Source organism: Arachis duranensis, chromosome 4 (genome assembly GCF_000817695.3).
Source record: "Arachis duranensis cultivar V14167 chromosome 4, aradu.V14167.gnm2.J7QH, whole genome shotgun sequence".
Lineage (NCBI taxonomy): Eukaryota > Viridiplantae > Streptophyta > Magnoliopsida > Fabales > Fabaceae > Arachis > Arachis duranensis.
Genome location: NC_029775.3, coordinates 102,455,357 through 102,464,257, shown reverse-complemented (window position 1 = coordinate 102,464,257; position 8,901 = coordinate 102,455,357).

The window sequence follows — 8,901 nt, the reverse complement described above, 5'->3', positions numbered from 1 at the left end:
ACCCAAGGTCCAAGGAGACAAGATTAACCTTCTCCTTCAAGAGAGTTGGGTCCTATAACATCAAAGAGCCCAAAATCTCAACATTTTTGCTCATAAAACTCGAAAACAAGGCTGGCATTTCGAAGAGTAAAACGTGACTTACCTCAATATTAATTGTATGGGTTTTGTAGAGCTCTCCGCGGTAAACGCGTGGCCGCAAACAGAGCGGCAGTCGGAGCTCTAGATCAAAAGTTATGGTGGTTTGAAGATCAAGTGAGAGAAAGAACTTGAGAGAGTGTTCTTCCCTCCATGGACTCCATTTTCAGCATGTGAGTGTGTTTAGTGAGGAGAGAGAATGCTGAAAACTAGGGTTTTGGTCTAGTTATGTTGGGCCAAGGGCCCACTTTGGGTCCGGTTGGCCCGGTTTGGCCCGTTCGGTCCAATCTTGGTCCAAATTCTATAAAATTGGTACCAAAATTCTCGTCTCAATCTCCTCTATCACATTTAGCCATAAAAAATCTCTCGTCTCAATCACCTCTATCACATTTAGCCATAAAAATCACATTTTAGGTTTTCTAGAATAAATTCTCATTTATGGGTTAATTAGCCGTTAATTAACCGGGTTTTACAATCTGCTCATCACGTGCTACTCAGGTTGGACAATCTTCGAGCTAACTCTAACCAGAGCAACTCTTCTGTTAATACCACCAGTCACCACTCACCTTCCGCATCCAGTTTGGGCTCTTCATTTCTCTCTCACCGCACGTCGTAGAGCACAGGCTTCTGGCCTTGGCCTGAGACATAGCCCTCATGTTGCCATTATCAGTTTCGCGCCTTGGGCTAAGTAATATCTCGTTGTTTCGACGAGCCCGGGGACTGTACCCGAAGCTGGAAGGTGAAGGAGAATCATTCCCGAGCCTACCGGTTTGGTAGAAGGCTGAACCGTAAGGCTTCCCTAGTTTCATCAAGACTATAGGAGAGTCGTTCACTTATTCCAAGACAAGGTTCTGGTGGTTGTTAATCGTAGACTCATAGTTGCGGGAATGGAGGAGGCCTTTGAGTTGCACAGCCTCAAGGATTTGCTTGAGCGTGTCTAGATCTTTTGAAGGCTCATCGATGCCTCGCAACTTCACCCTCCGATTGAACTCGATGTCATTTTTAACAAAATGGGATGCCAAATCAAAATGTCAATGTTTTGGCTCTCTCCAGCATAGCAATTTTATGTCACATCAGATCATCGGTGATGATTTATCACCGGAAAGATGATCAAAGATTATTATGATGCGGAATTGTATCTGAAAGACTACAATGATACAATTGGAATCTTAAGAATCATATTCGATAATGACCTGAATCTCAGGACCATTATAGGAATTTACTCGTTTAGCAACTATAGTTGGTGATTATACTCATATAGCAGAACACATTATTAATTTTTTGGAACAACCTAATATGGTAAGTTTATTATCTTTGTTAACATAAAATTTAGTATTTAGAATGTGTTATCTTTAGTGTGATTATTTTAGTTGATATTATTATTAGCAGTTGTAGCAAATTAAATAATTTAAATACTTTTTGTTTATTTTTCTGTGATAATATTAATAATTTTATTTATTGTAATAATGTTATTGTAATTTAATTAGTTAATTTGTAGTTATTAAAATTAATAAAGAATAAAAACATTGATAAATTTCTTTTAGAACTTCCGTTATTATATTTTTATTTCCTTTTATTTCAAAAATTATTTTTATTGAACTTAGTAAATAAGATAATTTACAATGTAATTGTTAAAATTAATAAATAATATAAATGGAAATTATCTTTTTGGAATTTTTGCAATTATGTTTTATTTTATCTTATGTTATAATATTTGTATTTGTAATTGTAATTATGTTTTATTTTATTTTATCTTATAAATATTTGTATTTGTACTTTTATTATATTGTAATTTTTATTTTCTTAATTTAAATAAATAATATCAACCCTAATGTAAATTATCTATAATTATTTTTGTATTAGTTTTTTGAATTTTATGTAATTATTTTTATTTTATTTTTGGATTTAATTTTGATTTTAAATTTTGGACGATTATAAAATTGTTTTCTATTTTCTGTTTTTGGATGTCCTATACCAAGCTAACAAGAATCTTTTACCGCGTAAACTTGATCCACCAGAGATGTGACATCCGACGATTGACCAGGCCTTAGGAACAACAGGATTTTACTATGTCTCGAGAACGGGACAGAGGGCATTTCGCGTTGCTATCTACTCTTGTGGAAAGGTGGAGGCCGGAGACTCATTCTTTTGTATTGCCAGCCAGTGATACACATATTTGGCCTGCCGATTGATGGAGAGGTTGTGACCGGTTGGACCGATAGTAGTCAGGACTTCTTGGTCAATCAGAGCATGGCAATTTTCGACAGCAAACCCATGGTGAGTAGTTCATCTAAAAGTTACATAAAGTTGGCATGGGTTTGCCATATCATAGACACACAACCTCTATACATTTGGGAGTCTATTCAGCGATACGTTAGGTGTTATATCTTTTGTCTGTTGGGAACCACCCTCTTCGTGGATAAGTCAACGGCATATGCAGTTGAAAGTTGGGAGACAGCAAATCTCACACACTTTATAGGTCACTGTGTCGTGCATCGTGGTATGATTGCAAGGACATGGACGGCCCGCTTGATTTGTTGTTTGTTTGGGCATTGGAGCGAATGCCCTTTCTTGCGCCCATTTCAAGACAGCAGCTTATATCAGCTGATATACCAGTTGCATGTAGATAATAGTATATAATTTATTAGAGTTTGACTCATATTTCATTTATGTTTCACTGGCAATACGTAATTTAAACTCTGTTATAACGTTGTGTATTGCAGGTGGAGTCATCATCCACGAACCAAGGAGTGAATGTCGAGGTAGCACGACGTCTATTAGGCACGACATAAACTACATGGAAGAGGTCAATATCAGTATTAATTTATAAGAATAATTTATGGTATTAATAATCTAACTTATCCCATGCAATATTTTGCAGTTTGTCGACAACCATACATCGACATCATCATCCCAGCCGAACTACTTGCCCACCTTAATGTGTGTGACATGGTAGGGCCATTACTTTAAGTATGCTGAATGGCATCCTATGGACTGAGTGGTTCGCCAGTATGGGTATGCATAGTCCCCTCTCTACCGGGACAGGCCATCCCTCTTGATCAGTATTGTTATACTCTTCGGGGAGTACAGTGCCATGATTTGGAGCACCATACTCGACGTATGGATTCAACAATTGGGGAACTGCCGCAACAGTCGATTGCGAGATAGGAATCTGCAACCAATCACTGACTTTACCCATCTGTTGATTACCGTATAGATGGGTGTCGTCAATTTGAACTAGTGACTTGCAATATTTGAAGGTTCTTATGCATGGATTAAAACTCTAGAATACCCGATGAAGTATCCTAACAATGCACCTCTTTACTCCTGTTATAGAGGGGTTGTGTTTCTATTTAGAATTGTGAACCAGAAATCTTCTGAACCATTGCAGAGAACCATAACGACAAAGCTACGTAGATTCTTCCCATCCACCAAAAACTTTCGCTATCGACTTCTACTTTGCTAACAAAGCCTTTTGGTTACTAATAGTGTAGTTGAATCTTGCTTGGACTTCCGCAATTATAGATTTCACCTTTATGGATGGGTTGGATTCAACCAATGGCTTCATAGCCTCAGCAATCGTGTCCGAGTCCAACCTGGAGTGATCCTGTGAGATCGTTCCCATGGAACACGTGCCTCCCATTGTATCTTGAATCTCCCAGCAAGCTTTCTTCTGTATCAAGTTGTCTCGAATAAGCCAATCGCACTCACGTCCATAAGTCTTGCATTTTGCATAGAACGTTTGTGGCTCAAATTCATAAGCAATGTAATTGACTCCTCTGGAGATAGTGTAACTCCAAATTACCGCAATGACTAATTTTCTAGAACTGTATTCCTTTTCGATCCTAAACTCCCTGTCCTCAGAATCAGCAACACCTATAAAAAGAATAAATTGTCGCTCATCGACCCGCCAAAACAAAACACTAAGTAAACATACTACCCCCTGCTCACATACATATGTTCGCATATTCAAAAAACTCTGGTGCATTCATGACGTCAAGATCCAAGCTACGCACAAAAAGGTGGAACGTTCATCGGTTGACTAACTGCGGGTGGAACCACTAAAGTTTCCGTGACTGCCTCACCTCCCCCATCGTCGTCCTCGTCCTCGTCACCGGCTTTATATGTAGCTTTGAACTCCTCGTCGCTATCATTGTTCATTCCTTCGTATGCTTCAATTTCGTCATCTTGCACATTTGGGTCATGTTGAACCTCATTTGCAATTATATGTTCAAACTCAATATATAACTCAATCCTTGGATGTTGCACCTGAGTTTGATGTGAATATGAAACATCCGCTGAATACTTGTTTCATCAACGATGGGCATAACCTCAAACTATATGATGCCGCCAAATACGACAATCGGACTCTGGTAGGGAATGGTGCTCACCCTCTTTAAAATATTACTCTCTATGCTCTGACAGACCCCGTACTGTAGTTTCGCAAACGTTATAGTGTACTGATGATTGGATTTTCGTTGGTTTAGAATTTCACAAATGAATTCTCGTTGCAAGTATAGTTTTTAAATCAACAATAATCCTTTCATACAAAAGATTGTTTGTCACAAGTAACAAACCCCTAAATTTATAAACCGAAGTATTGAACCTCGGGTCGTTCTCCCTAGGAATTACAATAAAGTGTCTTGTTATTGGTTAGAAATGTGTTTTGGGGTTTTGGATAAGAAGCATGAAAGTAAATGGCAATGAAAATAAACTAACAACTATAGAAGACTCTTGGCAAGGTATGAAAATTAGAAGTCCTATCCTAGTTATCCTTCTCAATTGTGATGAGAATTGTTCATTGCTACCACTTAGTTAACCCTTACTAAATAAAGGAAAGTCAAGTGGATGAATTGACTTGAGCCACAAGTCCTAGCCAACTCCCAAGGAAAGACTAGCTTTAGTGCACTCCAAACCAATTAGCAATCTCTCCAATTACCAATCAACAAAGGAATTAGATAACTCAAGTGTCACTAATTACTCTACCTAGGCCAAGAGGAACAGAATCTATACTATATCTAGAAGAGGCATTTCAACAAACACATAAAAGGCAATAAAAGTAAACAACATAAATTGCAAGAATTAAAGAGAGATCTAACTACAAAGGCAAGAGATCAACAATAGAAAAGCAAAGAAGAACAATTATTATGAATTACCTCTTATTGAATTGAAAGAAAATGGAAGGAACAATAGTAGATCTACAACAAAGTATAAGAACAACATAAAGGAAACTACAATAAAAGAATGGAAGAAGAATGAATGTAACAACAAGGAATTGAAAGGTAGAAGTAGAAGAAAGCAAAGATTAAAACCTAGATCTAAGAACTAAACCTAATCCTAATCCTAATTCTAGATAGAAGAGAGAGCTTCTCTCTCTAGAAACTACTTCTAAACTAATCCTAATGAGTGTGTATGAACTAATCTCCTTTGCTCTTCAATCCTTGGCTTTAAATAGCAGTTTAGGTGCCAAAGTTGGTTGAGATTGGGCCCCACAACCCTTCAGAATTCGTTGGCCACGTTTTCATAAAAAAATCATAAACCAGCACCGACGCGTACGCGCACGGCACGTGTACGCGTCCATGGGGTGATTCGCAGGTGCGCGCGCGCGTCCATGGGCGAGTTCAACTTTTTTGACTTTTCATGATTTCTCCACTTTGCATGCTTTTCCCTTCACTCCTTTGATCCATTCCTAGCCTTTTCAATCTGAAATCACTAACAAACACATCAAGGCATCTAGTGGAATCAAAGGTGAATAAAAATAATCAAATTAAGGGTCTAAAAGGATGTTTTCACATCTAAGCACAAATAAGAAGACAATCACAAACTATGCTAATTCAATGGATAAATGTGGGTAAAAGGTGATAAAATCTCTTAAAATCAATACAAGATAAACCGTCAAAACGGGGTTTATCATGTACGAAACCACAAATGTAAATGTACTCTCACGAGCAATGTTCACGCCCTCATATGTATTTCGTATAACCTCACCGTTGTGGTAAATCACTAAATTTGCAGTACTCTCTATCACACTAACAGTAGAGAAAAATACCTCTCTTGCAATGCAGTAAAATAGTAACGAGTTTCGGTTTTTATAGGCAGAGGCACCTTGCAGGTCCTGTGTTGCAAAGCCATCCAACCAGTGTTTGCCACGTGTCCCACACGCAAGGTGCGTGTTGGCTAGATACTCGCCACGTGGACAACACGCAGGATGCGTGTTACTACTGATTGGGTCACGTGTCCATCACACAGCATGCGTGATGAGTCGGCACGTGACCTGCGTGTTGCACCTGTTGTATCTGCAACATCCACCCACATGTATATACACCAAAAAGCTCTATTTCCAGCAAAAACTCATCTCTTTTCTCCATTTTAAAATTTTTTAGCCATTTATTGTTAATAGTAATTTAATTACAAAATTTAATATGGTATAAGGATGCAGTTGAAAAGAAAAAGTATAGAGACATAATTGAAAATTCGGTAAAATTATAGAAATTGGCGGAATAATTAAACCTATTTATTTTAAATAGAACCTGCACATTATGAGAAAGAAAATTTTTTTAATGAAAAAGTTTCTCGCAAAGAATGAGACGACACCATTAAATTGAAACCTTCAAGTCACGTACATCTTCTTTCATCTCTTTCTAACATAGTATCCATCTCTCTCTTTTCTTCCTTTCTAGAAAGCATAACATAGTATCCATCTCTCTCTCTCTCTCTCTCTCTCTCTCTCTCTCTCTCTCTCTCTCTCTGTGTGTGTGTGTGTGTGTGTGTGTGTGTGTGTGTGTGAGAATCCCAAACTTAACTTTTCATTATTTGTTCTTTGTGATATGTAAGTTTTTTATTTTTGCTTTTATTTTTGGTTGGTTTTTCTATCATTGCTTCAATTTTATTGAGAAAAAAAAAAGAAACTAAAAAAAAGTAATAATAATAGTTAGGATTTGGTTTGGTTTATTATTAAAATCTCTTAATTTTCTGTTTCATTATTACTAAGCTTAATGGCTAAAATGCAGTTTGGAATAGTAATATCAATCTCAATTTATTAATTCCTGATTTGGCTTTGTATTCTTTAGTTTATTATTTTCTTTTATTTTCTGCATGCCTCATAGTGATTGGTTTTCTCTTTTAGTTTCTTTTCTATGAAAAATTCATTAAGCTATTTATTAAACTAAAAACTGCTCAATTATCTATGCTAAACCGTTTCTTGTTGTCATTAGCAGATATGATTGCTTGTTAGGTGTGGCCTTCTCGTTGGGAGCGAGAAACAGAAACACAAAGAGCACATTAGATACATGGCAACGTGCAACAATCTCGCCGGAACCGAGAAGTATGTCAGAAGCTCACATCTAGTGAGAAGCTCTGTCCCACCATCCTCATGTACCCAAATGCCTCACAACCTAGAATTACAGCTATTTTACCTAAATAAAATAAAGATATCCAATATTACATGAATTCTCTAAATCAATTTCTGATACACAAATCTCCTTTTTTCTATCTTTATATAAATCTTCCTAGTCAATTGAGGTTTAGGTTAATTGATAAAAGGTGACACACTAGGACGATTTATTTTTTAACTTCAATTCAGAAAATAAACATAAATTGCCCCACCCTATTGAGCTTCAAAAGATGGACATAAATTGTCCTAGGACTTAGAGAGTAATGCTTTGGAGTGTAAAATACAACAAACTAGGATGATTTATGTACAGAAAGTAAAGATGAGGACCCTAAGATGGTTTATATGTGTTAGAGTAAACCTCATGATGTTTGCACGATTTATAAAGATAATAAGTCTATAAATTAATGAGTATGGTGTAAACCGATTCAAACATTAAATGAGGAAGGAAAAATATGTTTAAGAATGTGTTCTTGCTAGTTCATCACTGAGAAAAAATTGATGAAAACACATGTGAGAATGTTACTTTCTCTAGCAAAAAGCATATTGGTGTGTTTTTTAATTCGTTAACGAGTTTGTTGAATTTACAAACTAGTACATTACAGAAATTGAGATAGTGTGGTAAAAAAACGTGTGAAACAAGCCTTTTTTAGGATTTCTACCTCACTTAAGCAAGGTTATGTCAAATTTGGAAAATATGAAATTTAAGGCGATAACGACATAGCTAGATTCTCATATTTTGGCTGATATAGAGTTGTTTGCAAGGATGGAAGATGTAGATGATAGCTCAGGTGGTTCTACTCTGTGTCCGCCAACCGGCCGGATAGAGGAGAATTCTAGTGTCATTCTAGTGGGTCAACAGGTTACTTCCTACGTGTTGTTCCCGTCATTTGCAGCAAATTTTCTCGTTCAGGCATATGATGCGGATAACTTAGTTGATGCACTGATGTGTGTGCCTTTGTGGAACTTGCAATTGTAATGGGGTCAACACCTATACTGAAGGTGCATTGATGGAGGTCAAAAATAGGGATCTAGTTGCGAAAGTTATAGGAGACAATGAAAAAGATTCAGAACCACGCATTATTGGTGATAAATCACATAACACATAATTTTTGCTGCGAATGTATTTTGTTAGTTGAGTGAGTCAATGTTCTAAGTATGTGGTTCTTAAATAATTTCTGTATTGCAGACCAAAATTTATGTGCTACACACCAAGATTTCTATGTTGTACACCAAAATTTATGTGTTTTGCATATTTTGTTAGTTGGATGTCAATATTTTAGATATGTGTGCTTTAAAAATTTTTGTGTTGTGCACTAAAATTTTTGTGTTATGCATTGAAATTTTTGTTCTCTGCGTATTTTGTTAGTTGTGCC